A 12,791-nucleotide genomic window follows, 5' to 3' on the forward strand; every position below is an offset into this window, starting at 1 on the left:
AATTTAGATTTTTGTTCCCTTGTTTAATTTGATTTCAGTGTCGATAGAAATTAAAGCATAAAATTTTGCTCCAATTTGAAAGTTCAACAACGTTATGAATGACTATGCTATGTTCTATGTCATTAAATTTATGTTTTCATTGAGACTTATGTTATTGTTGATGGATGGAATTGTTATGTACACTGGATTGTTGATGGGATTGTTATAAATTTATGTTTTCCTTCTTAAGGTGCAGAATTTGAATATTTTGTTTGCATGTACTTTGTAATTTATGTTTTCAATCTAATGGCTCTTAGTTCAGTAGATTCAGTAACGTTATATTATATATTACATACTACATATTACATTCCGCTGCTGCGTTGTGATGTACTTATTGCCATTTAGACCGTGCTTATTCTTTGGTTTTGTTGTTCCTTTTTCTTTCCTTTTTATTTTCAGACACCAAAAGAATATATTACATATTACATATTACATATTCAAATTGATTTAGTTTTTCATACTTTGGATATTGTAGTTAGATTTTTGGTAAGTTATTCTTGTTGAAGTTTTTGAAATAATCTTTGAAGTTAGGTGTTTTCTTACCATTCATGGTTTCTGAAAGATAAAAAAAGAAGTAATGAAAAAAAGGAAGGTGTTGCATTGTTATTTTGGACTATTTCAGTGAACTTGTTCTATTTTAATAGTGCTTGCTTGGCCCAAGAAAAAAATAAATAAATATAAAAAGGAATGTGCTGTCTAGTTTTTAGTTTAAGAAACATATTTACTAATAACTTTGGATAGGAGAATTTGATAATGAAAATGAATGGGGGAATCAGACACATAGGGAGAGGAAAAGGGAGAGAGGAATGGCAGCTCCATGATTCATTCATGTAGAACTATCGATGACACACCAACCTCGGAAGACAGCAACCTCATGTTCAAAATCAGTTGTATACCCAATATATCTTGTGATTGTTTGTATGATAATGAAGTAATTGTGTGTCATAATGGTGTTTCTTGGGTAAATAAAAAATTTGTGATGCATAAAAAATAGGTTATAACTTATAAGAAAGAAGGGATGAATTGGGTCCTTTTTCTCAAAAATATTTTACCCTTTTGATGAATGAATTACTTCTTTTTATAGGCAAAGTTTACATCAATGATGCATGTAACAGAGTAGATTCTTAGAATAGATTGGCCAAATATCAAACACACTTGTTTGATATTCTAAATTTACAATTATTACGTTGTTTTATTTTTGAACATGAGGTTGCTGTCTTCCGAGGTTGGTGTATCACCGATAGTTCTACATGAATGAATCATGGAGCTACAGTTCCTCTCTCCCTTTCCCTCTCCCTATGTGTCTGAAGCTCCCGTTCGTTTTCATTACGAAATTCTTCCACCCCAAGTTATTGGTAAATATGTGTCTTAATGGGCTGCACATATTTTTTTAATCAAAAATAGGAAAACAAACCTAAAATGAGATCAACTAGTAAAAGAATTTCAAACTCCCATAAAAACATATTGACAGTTAATAGTGAAACAACACACACTACTACACCATCGACACAAATGAATAACATAAGTTTCAAACATCTAAAACACGTGGCACCTGATGATCAGTCCTTGGATCAGTCAGAATGAGTAGACAGGGCTCGTTATTGGATCTCGGCATTTGATTAGTAAATGTTCCAAGAGTGTGCCTTCCAGCAATTGCATTCGCACCCATGTATTGTGCAAACTTTGATATCCTGAGGGTTCTTGATAGCAACAATAATCCTTGCAGCAAGATGGAGCCTCTCCCATATCTTGCCAAGGTTAATTATGTAAATACCTGGGAACAAGGAATACAAAAATTCAACCAAACATAAAAATACTTTCATTCGGTAGCTGTAGCATCAGAAAGATAACAGAAATGTTGAGGTTTGACAAGTTTTCTTTTTCATAAGCTCTATTGTAAAATTATGATAATAAGTTGTTTTGAAATTTGAACACAATGTGGTCATACAAAATACACTTACTCGTATCAAAATCATGATTAGAAATTAAATTGACTCTTTCAATAAATAACACACCATATAAAGAAAAATTGATAAACCACTAGATTATAACAAATTTATGAGTTTATAACAAAAAAGAACCCTAGATACAGGAAAAGACAAATATAAAGGTGAAAATTCAGGTACAGTCAACTACACCTGAAGTTGATAATTGAGACTCGTTAGATGAAAATTTAGTCAAATCAGTCAAATTATTTAATCGCTCTCAACTATCAACTTCACGTGAAATTGACTGCACTTGAGTTTTCACCAAATATAAAAAATTGAATACAAAATTCACAAAAGATTCACAATCAACACACTCTTCAATAATATTCAGATTCAGAATCCCAAAAGATAAATAAAAAATATTATGTGAAAATGGGAAAGCAAGACTGACCTCTTAGAAGTGTGCCTTCCAGCAATTGCATTAGCACCAGTTTACTGAACAACGATATCCTGAGGGTTCTCAATAGCAACAATAATCCTGCTTAGATATTTAAGTTGCCGAAGCAAAGAGCTTGATTCAAAAAGCAGGAATTTAGAGCTAGAAAATATAAGTTGAAATTGCAACCTCGGAAGACAGAAGACTAGGCTCTAGGAGGAAACTTTACCAAGTGAAAATTTTCTAGTTAAACATTGCGCAAAGTTGTATACTACCATGGAAATTCAACTTTTTTTTTAAATGGAGAAACATAGAGGTTCAAAAATGAATATCCTATTCTCCAAGTTCTAAACCAGAAACTTCTGCAGCAGCAAATTTCATACTGAATTACTTGGACGTCACAGAAAGTGATAATAAGTTGAGAAAAAGAGAAAGAAAAACTGAATTCAGATTTAAAACATTATAAGAACTTGATAACAACAATCAGATATGAGGAAAAAGAAAGATGCTAATGAAGGGGACTCTGTCAACTATAGTTGATGACATGCTTGACTTACAACATAAATTATAAGGTGAGTTTTTGTTTTAGAGTATGCACTTGCAAGTAGAAGTTGTCTATTCTTGAAAACATGCAAGAGCTAAAACCTAGAGTATAGCTTTGTAAACCTCAACTAAACCTCATTTTCTTGAAGTGCTGAGTGCTTTCTCTTCTTGCTTGACAAGCATCTTTCCCTCAACAAAATTGCAGAACGCCATAGTTACTCCAAGCTGCTTCTCCATTTTCTTCACAATAAAAACTTCGTACTCTTCACATATGGTTAGCACTGTACCATCCCTACCAAGCCGACCAATTCGGCCTGCTCGGTGTGCATAGTGAGTTGAATCCGTAGGTAAGTCCAAATTAACCATGAGATCACATTCTGCCACATCCAAACCTCTAGCTGATAATTCATTTGTCACAAGAACTCTCACCTCGCCATTCTTGAATTTCTTCAAACTTGATGACCTAGTAAGCTTCCCAAGATCCCCATGCAACTCTGTCGCTTTCATTCTACAGGCCTCCAGCTTGAAGACGACATCCTTTAGTTGCTTAGTGTTGTTCTAGAAAGCTATTACAACTTTTGCATCCAGGGCATGAATACACTTTCTCATGGTATCGACCTTGTGCTATAACCTCGCTACACAGTAATAGTGTTTCAAAGCCAGAGGCAAACTCTTTACTGATGCCTGAGATGGCTTAGTTGGGTCTGGAGTAGAACCGACTAAAGGCCTTGACAAATTGATATGGCTCGAAGGCGAAACAGTATCAAGCGGGATAACTTACTTAGCTTGGACAAGAAGTGGATCACATCCCCAGCTTCTCGCTGCTCTTACAACAGAAAACGGCAGAGTTGCAGACACCATAATTAATTGACGCCCAGTCCTTTTAACATTTGGATCTGGTCTGCACATGATCTCCTGCCTACATGCTCCAATATCTGGTGCATGTCCTCCCGAAAATTGAATGACAAGAGCTCATCAACTTCATCCAATACCAAATAACGACAGCCATGTGTCCAAAGCTTCCCTGCTGCACTAAGTTCCGCTATCCTACCAGGTGTGCCAACAACAATGGCAGGTTTATTCTTCTTGAGAGCTTCTTCCTGCCTGGTTTGGTTTGCACCTCCTACAAGCTATTGAACCACTTTCTTGTTCTCCACTCCTAGTATCTTCTTAAACTCCCTCACTATCTGCATCCCTAGCTCCCTTGAGAGAGCAACAACCACTGCTTCTATTCCTATTTTCCCACCAGAATCACCATCACTGGAACTCTTGGAAACTTTGTTCATCAGTGGAACAATAGATGATAGTATAGGAAGAAGATAAGCCAATGTCTTCCCCGAACCCGTGTAAGACTGAATTATGACATCATGGTTCTGCAGAATGGTAGGAACAGCTGCAGACTGAACTTCAGTTGGAACACTGATCCCCTCTTTCTCCAGTCTCTCAATCAGAACAAGGGGCAACCCAAGTTCAGTGAATGATTTTACTGCAAATGGAGCAGCGTTGATTTGTTGTTTCTTCCGCTCAACAATCCCAAACGCTTTCTTCTTCTTACTGGAACCAATATGTTTCCCTATGCCTTTGCTCTTAAGGGACCCAGGGGATGAACCCAACAATGGCTTTACCTTACTGCTAGACTTGCCACCTTTGTTAATTGGTTTATCAACCTCACTTTGAAAACTAACACTTGAGAGGGTTAAGGAACCATGATTGGGTGGTTCCACTTGGCTCATACAATGAATACTTATGTGCAACAAAGAAGAAGCATTTTTATGAGTAGCCAATGCTCTTCTAATGGGAAATGACTCTCCAACAAGAAGAAAAAACCTAGATGGCATCAAAGCTGGCATCATTGATGTAAACGTTAGCTATAAAAAGAAGTGATTCATTCATCAAAAGGGTAAAATATTTTTGAGAAAAAGAACCCAAACCATCCCTTCTTTCTTATAAGTTAAAACCTATTTTTTATGCATCATAAATTTTTCATTTACCCAAGCATCACCATTATCACACATAATTACTTCATTATCATACAAACAGTCACAACATATATTCGGTATACATAAAAGATTGTCTCTGATTTTGAACATGAGGATGCTGTTGGTGTGTCACCGATAGTTCTACATGAATGAATCATGGAGCTGTCGTTCCTCTCTCCCTCTTCCTCCCTCTATGTGTCTGAAGCCCTCATTAGTTTTTATTATCAAATTCTCCCACCCCAAGTTATTAGTAAATATGTGTCTTAAACTAAAAATAAGACAGTACATGCCCCTTGTTATTTATTTATTTTTTTATTTGGGCCAAGCAAGCATGATTAAAATAGAACAAAGTCACTGTAATGGCCCAAAACAACAATGCAGTACCTTCCTTTTCTTCCATTACTTATTTGTTTTTCTTTCAGAAACCATGAATGGCAAGAAAACACTGAACTTCAAAGATTATGTCAGAAACTTTAACAAGGATAACTTACCAAAAATCTAACTACGATATCCAAAGTATGAGAAACTAAATCAATCTGAATATGTAATATGTAATATGTAATATATTCTTTTGGTGTTTGGAAATAAAAGGAAAGAAAAAGGAACAACAAAACCAAAGAATATGCACTGTCTAAATGTCAGTAGGTACATCACAACGCAGTAGAGGAATGTAATACATAATATAACGTTACTGAATCTGCTGAAGTAAGAACCATTAGATTGAAAACATAAATTTAAAAGCACATGCAAACAAAATATTCAAATACTGCACCTCAAAAAGGAAAACATAAATTTATAACAATCCCATCAATAATCTAGCATACATAACAATTCTATCCATCAATAATAACATAAGTCTCAATAAAAACATAAATCTAATGACATAGAACATAGCATAGTCATTCATAACATTGTTGAACTTTCAAATTGGAACAAAATTTTATGCTTTTAACTTCTATCGACACTGAAATTAAATTAAACAAGGGAACAAAAAAATCTAAATTAATAATTGCCGGAAGGAACAAATATCAGCACTGTCCGAAGAACTATTATTAGAGCTCACTGGGGAAAAAAAACAAAGCATGTGAAAGCAGAAAATGGTACCTCGAATGGGAGGGCTGGAAAAGAGGACGTCGAAAAAATAGAGCTCGAAGAAGAGGACGACGGGTCAGCTGCAAAGTTGGCAAGATGAAGGTGACAATGCTAGAGACGGAGAGACTCGACGGTGGCAGAACTCATGAGACCAAGAGACCGTGGAGCTTGAAGCGCAGTGAATCGTGGACGGCGAAGCTCGAGGCGCGGTGAAACGCAAACCACGGAGCTCTAAGCGCATTTAATCGCGAACGGCGGAGCAGGAGCTTGAGGCGTTGTGAATGGTGGACGTTGTGTGAGACTTGAGTGTGTGAGGATGATTCTTCCACTTAGTGGCTTGATGGGAAAAAATGGGATATATGGAGAGTAGATTATCGAAGTTCAGAATCCCCTGCCTCTGTTTTTCAATTTTCGGCTTGGATTATCCTTAGGATTCTTTTTTAAATAAATAAAATAAACATATTAATTACCAAAATATGTATTTACCACTATTTTTACCAAAAAGCATCACATCACTTATCTCGTTTATAGTATAAACGAAATAAGTTAACACGTATCTCGTTTACACTATAAACAAGATATTGCTAGAGAAGACGTGGTCGTATCACGTTTATACATGTATTGTGTAACGGACTTATCTCGTTTACAGTGTAAACGAGATACGTGTTAACTTATTTCATTTACACTATAAACGAGATAAGTGGAGTGGAGGCCTATATGTATCTCGTCCACAGCATCACTTTTTATCCTTTGATTTTTTATTTATTTATGTAGCTGACTCCACCTAGTAGGACAAGGCTTTGTTGTTGTTGTTGTTGTTTTCTCCCACCTTTAATCCTTTTTAATCATATTTTTGAGTTACTCGAAGAATATGGCATGTGCTAATAACCATGATGGAGACATTAACAGACTCAACATGACTTGGCACATTGCAGGCGCAGAGGACTTTGAGGTTAGTATTGTTTTCTCTTTTATGGTTATGTTTTTGCATAGATGTTGCTCCCTAAGTAGGGTAGTTTTACGTAGGTAGTATGCAGTACATGTGAAGATCGGTTTAAATGTTAAGATATAATGTTAGGTACACGTTAAATTGGATGTTATTGATTTAGTTATTAATTAAGGTTATTAACATAGGTTAGAATTTGTTTAAATGCACGGAATATGATGTTAGGTTTAAATGCTAGTGATGACTGGAAATTCACTATATCACTACAATGAATCCGTCTTTGGCAAGTGTACCAACTCGTCGTCAAGTAATAACTCACTATGAGTGAGGTCGAATCCCACAGAGATTGATTAATTGAACAATTTTAGTTACTGGGTGATTTAGTCAAGCTAATCAAGAATAATTGTGAGTGCAGAATTCTAAACAGCAGAATTGTAAATGACTTAAAGATAAAAGAAAGCAATAAAGTGCAGGAATGTAAATGACAAGAATGTAAAGTAATGAAACATAAAAGACTGAATTGTAAATGGGGAGTGGGTTGATAGCAGAAATTAAAGAAAGCTATAAAGAATAGGGAAGATAAGAATAGGGGAAATTCATTGGGATTAGGAGATGTTGCTCTCTTTGGATCAAATCTAGATCATCTCATCTTCAATCATACAACTCATTGACCTCTTGGCAATTATGATTGATTGAACCCCAATTCCTTGGTGATTCAATCTCTCAAATCTTGGTAATCAGCCAATTCTTTGGTCTAATTGCTCATGAAGAGAGATAAACTTAGTCCCTGATTATACCACACATCCTCACAGATCCAAGTAGTGGGTAGATTTTATGTCACCATATCCAATCCCAAAACCCAGATCTACTCAAGTGTGAGAAGATATTCCAAGCATGGTTTCATGTTTCCTTTTTCAAAGTTCCCATGAAACCCAATTTGCATTCAACCTCTTTTCCAAGATGATTGAATGCTAAACTTGAAGAACAAAATTCCTTCTAGCAAATCAAAGAGAGATGAAGAGAAGAAGAAATCACTATCATTAATCCATCAAGTACAACAGAGCTCTCTCTCCCAATGAGAGGGAGTTTAGCTACTTATAGCTTAGAGAAAAGTATAAGAGATGGAAGAAGATGAAGTGAAGTAAGTGTAAAAGTTCCAAACTAACTAACTAACCAACTTTTTAGTCCTCTTAAGGGGTATTTATACTACTCCTATTACTAGAAATGAAAATTACAAAAAGAAAAGAAAATTACAATTGAAAATTAAAGAGAAAAATTATTAAATTGAAACATGTGCCTGGCGTGTGAGCGGCGTGTGAGTGGCACGCCCCCTTTGTCCAGCTGGCTTGGCGTGCCACGCCCATAACTCAAGTGGCACGCCCACAGTGATGTCTTCCTTCTTCCTCTCTGGTAAATTGAACTAGCGTGGCACACCCGGAACTAGCGTGCCACGCCTTCAGCAAAGTCCTCATTCTTCTCTTCTGGTCTATTGAACTGGCGTGCCATGCCCTATAGTGGTGTGCCACGCCCTAATTAAGCTCGTCAATCTTCCTCTCTGGTCACTTGTACTGGTGTGCCGCGCCCAGGTCTGGCGTGCCACGCCTTCAATAAGGTCTTCATCCTCTTCGTTGAAATGTTGAACTGGCGTGCCACGCCTGTGTCTGGCGTGCCACGCTCTTTGTTGGCACATGCACATTCTTCTCTGGTGGGTTGAACCAACGTGCCATGCCCAGGTCTGGCGTGGCACACCCCTTATAGTGCATGATCAGTCCTCTCTGGTCCAGTAAACTGGCGTGCCACGCCCAAGACTCAAGTGGCACGCCCATGATACGAATAAGGTTGGCGTGCCACGCCCCAAATACCAAGTAGCACGCCCATTGACACTTTGACTTGGCATGCCACGCCTAAAGTCTCAAGTGGCACGCCTTCGATGAAGCCTTGTCCCTTCTTCTCTGAAAGTTTGAACTAGCATGCAACGCCCTTGTTGGAGCTTCATGCACCCTTTCTGGTTAGATAAACTGGCGTGCCACGCCTTGGGTTCAAGTGGCATGCCTTTGTTGATGATTGAACTCTCAAGCTAGGCGTGCCACGCCCAAAGTACTAAGTGGCATGCCCATTGAAGTTGGTATGGATACTCAAGCTTGGCGTGCCACGCCCAGGACTCAAGTGGCACACCCATAGTGTTGCTTCTTCCATTCTCCTCTGTTTAGTTGAACTGGTGTGCCACACCCATTGTGGAGGATAAGGTTGGCATGCCACGCCCAGTTTGGCATGCCACGCCCCTTGCAAGTCTTCAAAGATCCCTTCCTGGCCAGAATGCCTGGCGTGCCACACCCAGCAGTGGCGTGCCACGCCTATAGTAAAGCTTGGAGTTCCTTCTCTGAAAAAGATAACCGGTGTGCCATGCCTAGCCTTGGCGTGCCATGCCCATTGTAATTCATCAAAACCTCCTTTCTGGAAATTGTAGTTGGTGTGCCACGCCTGGCCTTGGCGTGCCACGCCCATTGTAGCTCTTCATGGAGTCTCCTCTGGAAGATTAACTGGTGTGTCATGCCCATCAATGGCGTGCCACGCCCATAGTAATCCTTCATGGGCTCTTTCTGGAAAATGTTAACTGGCGTGCCATGCCCTACTCTGGCGTGCCATGCCCATAGAAGCTCTTCCACTTTGCTCCTTGGGAATAATAGCTGGCGTGCCATGCCCAATAGCTGGTGTGCCATGCCCAGTACAAATAGTGGCATTTGCACCAAGTGGCATGTCCAGTACACACGCCCAACTCCTTTTTCTTGCTTTCTTCCTCTTTTGTTGCTCTTTTCACCTGAAATTCAAGCAAGACTCATTTCAAAGCAATGTCCCATAAATTCATCATATAGTTCATGTAATTGCATCAAATAAATGAGAAATAATCACTTCTATGGTCCTTTTTTATGAGAGAAAGAGGTAGATGATGCAAGTCATCAGCTAGTATGCTATGTTATTGTTAAGCATATGTTTATTAATGTAGTTACTAATTTAGGGGAGTAAAAATTTGTAATAAACCTAATGACATAGCAAAAGTTTTATGTCTCTATACTAAATGTCTAAGTAAGTTGTTTGTTGTGGAGTTTTGTTGTCACTTAAACTAAATAATCTACACAGATGTACTTATCGATTAGTAAGTAAATGTGTTCACTTAATCTGCCATATATAGGAGTTGCAAAATGAATTTCGTTATTCACTATGTCTCTAAATAAATTTATTTAAATTAATTAAAATAGATGTTTATTAGTGTAGTCATTAGTTATCTTAGGAGAAATTTTCATGTGTATTATACTATACAGACGTTAAAGCTAATTATTTTTTTAGACATTTTCATTATTCAAGTAAACTAATTGATGCAAATAAATCCATAATTTAAGTGTTTATACTTGTTTGGTTGAATGGTTTACTTATAAGCCAAATTAATTCTTGATCCACTATTCTTATTGTTTATTACAGGCTTCGCCTACTTCTTCCGAGGAGGGTGAATCACACACTCCCACCGTTGGACGCTATTGTCCCGTATCTGAGGAAGGCAAGATTTGACGATGTGCTGCCGCTCAGGGATTTTGTGCTTGACAACTCCTTGATCATGGTATTCGTCGAGTGTTGGTAGCCAGAGATCCACACCTTCCACAGGGGTGAGTGTACGATCACCCTATAGGACGTCGCATACCACTTCGAGCTATGCGCCAATGGAAAGACCATTGGTGGTTTCTTTTGGGACTTTCACACGTGGTATGGTACCGGGGACTAGGAGTTGGTTGAGAGGCTACTCGGTGCCAGGCCTCTAGCAGTCCAGCAATAGGAAGGACAGAGGAAGGAGTCCTTCTCCTTAAAGCTGATATGGCTTTGAGATCGAGTTCAACAGATGCCCCCCGATGCTGATGACCCAGACACCCTTCGACAGTATGCGAAGTGCTACATACTGTTGATGATCGAAGGTAACCTGATGACCGATAAATCCAACAATCAGGTTCATCTCCGGTGGCTCCCACTACTGGATGAATTTGCGAGGTGCTGTAGTCGGTCATAGGGATCTGCGGTGCTGGCATGGACATACCACTCACTATGCTCAGCGGTCCACTGCTCCACCACAGACATCGCTGGGTGCACCTCTCTGCTGGTTTCTTGGATATAATAGTGGTTCCCTAAGTAGTGTCCCCCTGAGTGACAGATTCACATGCGGTATTTAGCACTTTTGCGAATGCTATAATTCTTAACACCATGCATTACTGCATCTCTGCTTTTGAATCTGTGGCAAACCCTAAACTCCACACTATCATCCAAGTTGTAATCCACCTCACCCGTGTTGGAAAATGGGTTCTACTCATGCATCGCATCTAGATCCAACATACCATAGTGACTGGGTACAGATGACAAGGCCGAAATTGGACGCGGGGGAGGCAAAAGATACCTACTGTCTGGTTCAATCGAGGTCTCCGGTACAAACTCTTCGTCATCATCATCCTCAGAGGAACGACTCTCGTTGCGATCCGCAATATACTCCTCGTCCGACTCATCACCGTTGACCTCCATGTCTTCCACTGGACTGGCAACATGAATTGGTGGTGGTGCGAGAGGTGGGTCATCCTGGATGAAGTCTGACGACCCAGATTTACTGCCACCGACGTTGCCAACCTCTGCAGAAAGCTCCATCACTTGCTCCGCCATGATTGTTCTATGAATGTCAAATATCAGGCGCACATGCTCGTCTCCAATGAGCCAATATAGATGGAACCGAAAAACTCCATTTTCCATCAGTGCTGGCCGGATACGTAAGAGAATGGGATTCTCACACTCAAATGTTACCCCATTATCACTATTTTTCATATGACAATTGTGATACACACTTACAACCAAGAAACTATTACTACTAGATATTTTGGCTTATTTTCAGAAGGAATAGATAGCAAAGAAGTAGTGAAATATTTTTGGAGGATACCAAGGGTTGCACATCCTTTTATAGTCATTGAAAATTTGTCTTAACGTATCTTGTTTATATTATTTACACTGTAAACGAGATAAGTGATGTGATGTTTTTCAGTAAAAACTCTAGTAAATGCATATTTTGGCAATTAATATATTTATTTTATTTATTTAAAAAATCCTTATCCTTTATCGGTTTATCTCATGAAATTTGTTTTCTTTTTTTTTCCTCCTTTTAGCTCGAGCCAGCAATCGACGAGCAAAGTTACTGTGTCACTGGATTAATGATTCAATTGGTGGATCATTAGTTAAATTGTTTGATTCAATAATAATTAAATAAATATATAAAAAACCAATTAGTTATAATTCAAATGGCATAATCTTCCCATATTCACCTAAAGGTCGCGGATTCAAGTCTCGCTCGTAACTTTGAAAAAAAATATATATAAAAGTATCAACTATGTTACGTTTATACTAAGATCAACCATTAAAGTCAACAACCAATATAAAATATATATTGGAATATAAATACACATTAAAAATAAATTAAACTACATATACATGTATTTATACACAAATACATTAGTGATTGATTTTGGTGTACGAGTAGTATTTTTGATAAAAATATACTAAAATTAAAATTTAAACAATATAATAAGAATTTAATTTTGATGTACTATATCTAATTAAACAACAACCAATATATATTGGAATATAAATACACATTAAAAATAAATTAAACTACATATACATGTATTTATACACAAATACATTAGTGATTGGTGATTGATTACGAGTAGTATTTTTGATAAAAATATACTAAAATTAAAATTTAAACAATATAATAAGAATTTAATTTTGATGTACTATATCTAATTAAA

At 37.7% G+C, this 12,791-nt stretch overlaps 1 pseudogene; it reads right to left on the reverse strand.

Moving 5' to 3' along the window:
* LOC107647295 lies at positions 2,836–4,748 on the reverse strand (annotated as a pseudogene).

This window comes from Arachis ipaensis, chromosome B06 (genome assembly GCF_000816755.2).
Source record: "Arachis ipaensis cultivar K30076 chromosome B06, Araip1.1, whole genome shotgun sequence".
In the NCBI taxonomy this organism is placed as follows: Eukaryota; Viridiplantae; Streptophyta; class Magnoliopsida; order Fabales; family Fabaceae; genus Arachis; species Arachis ipaensis.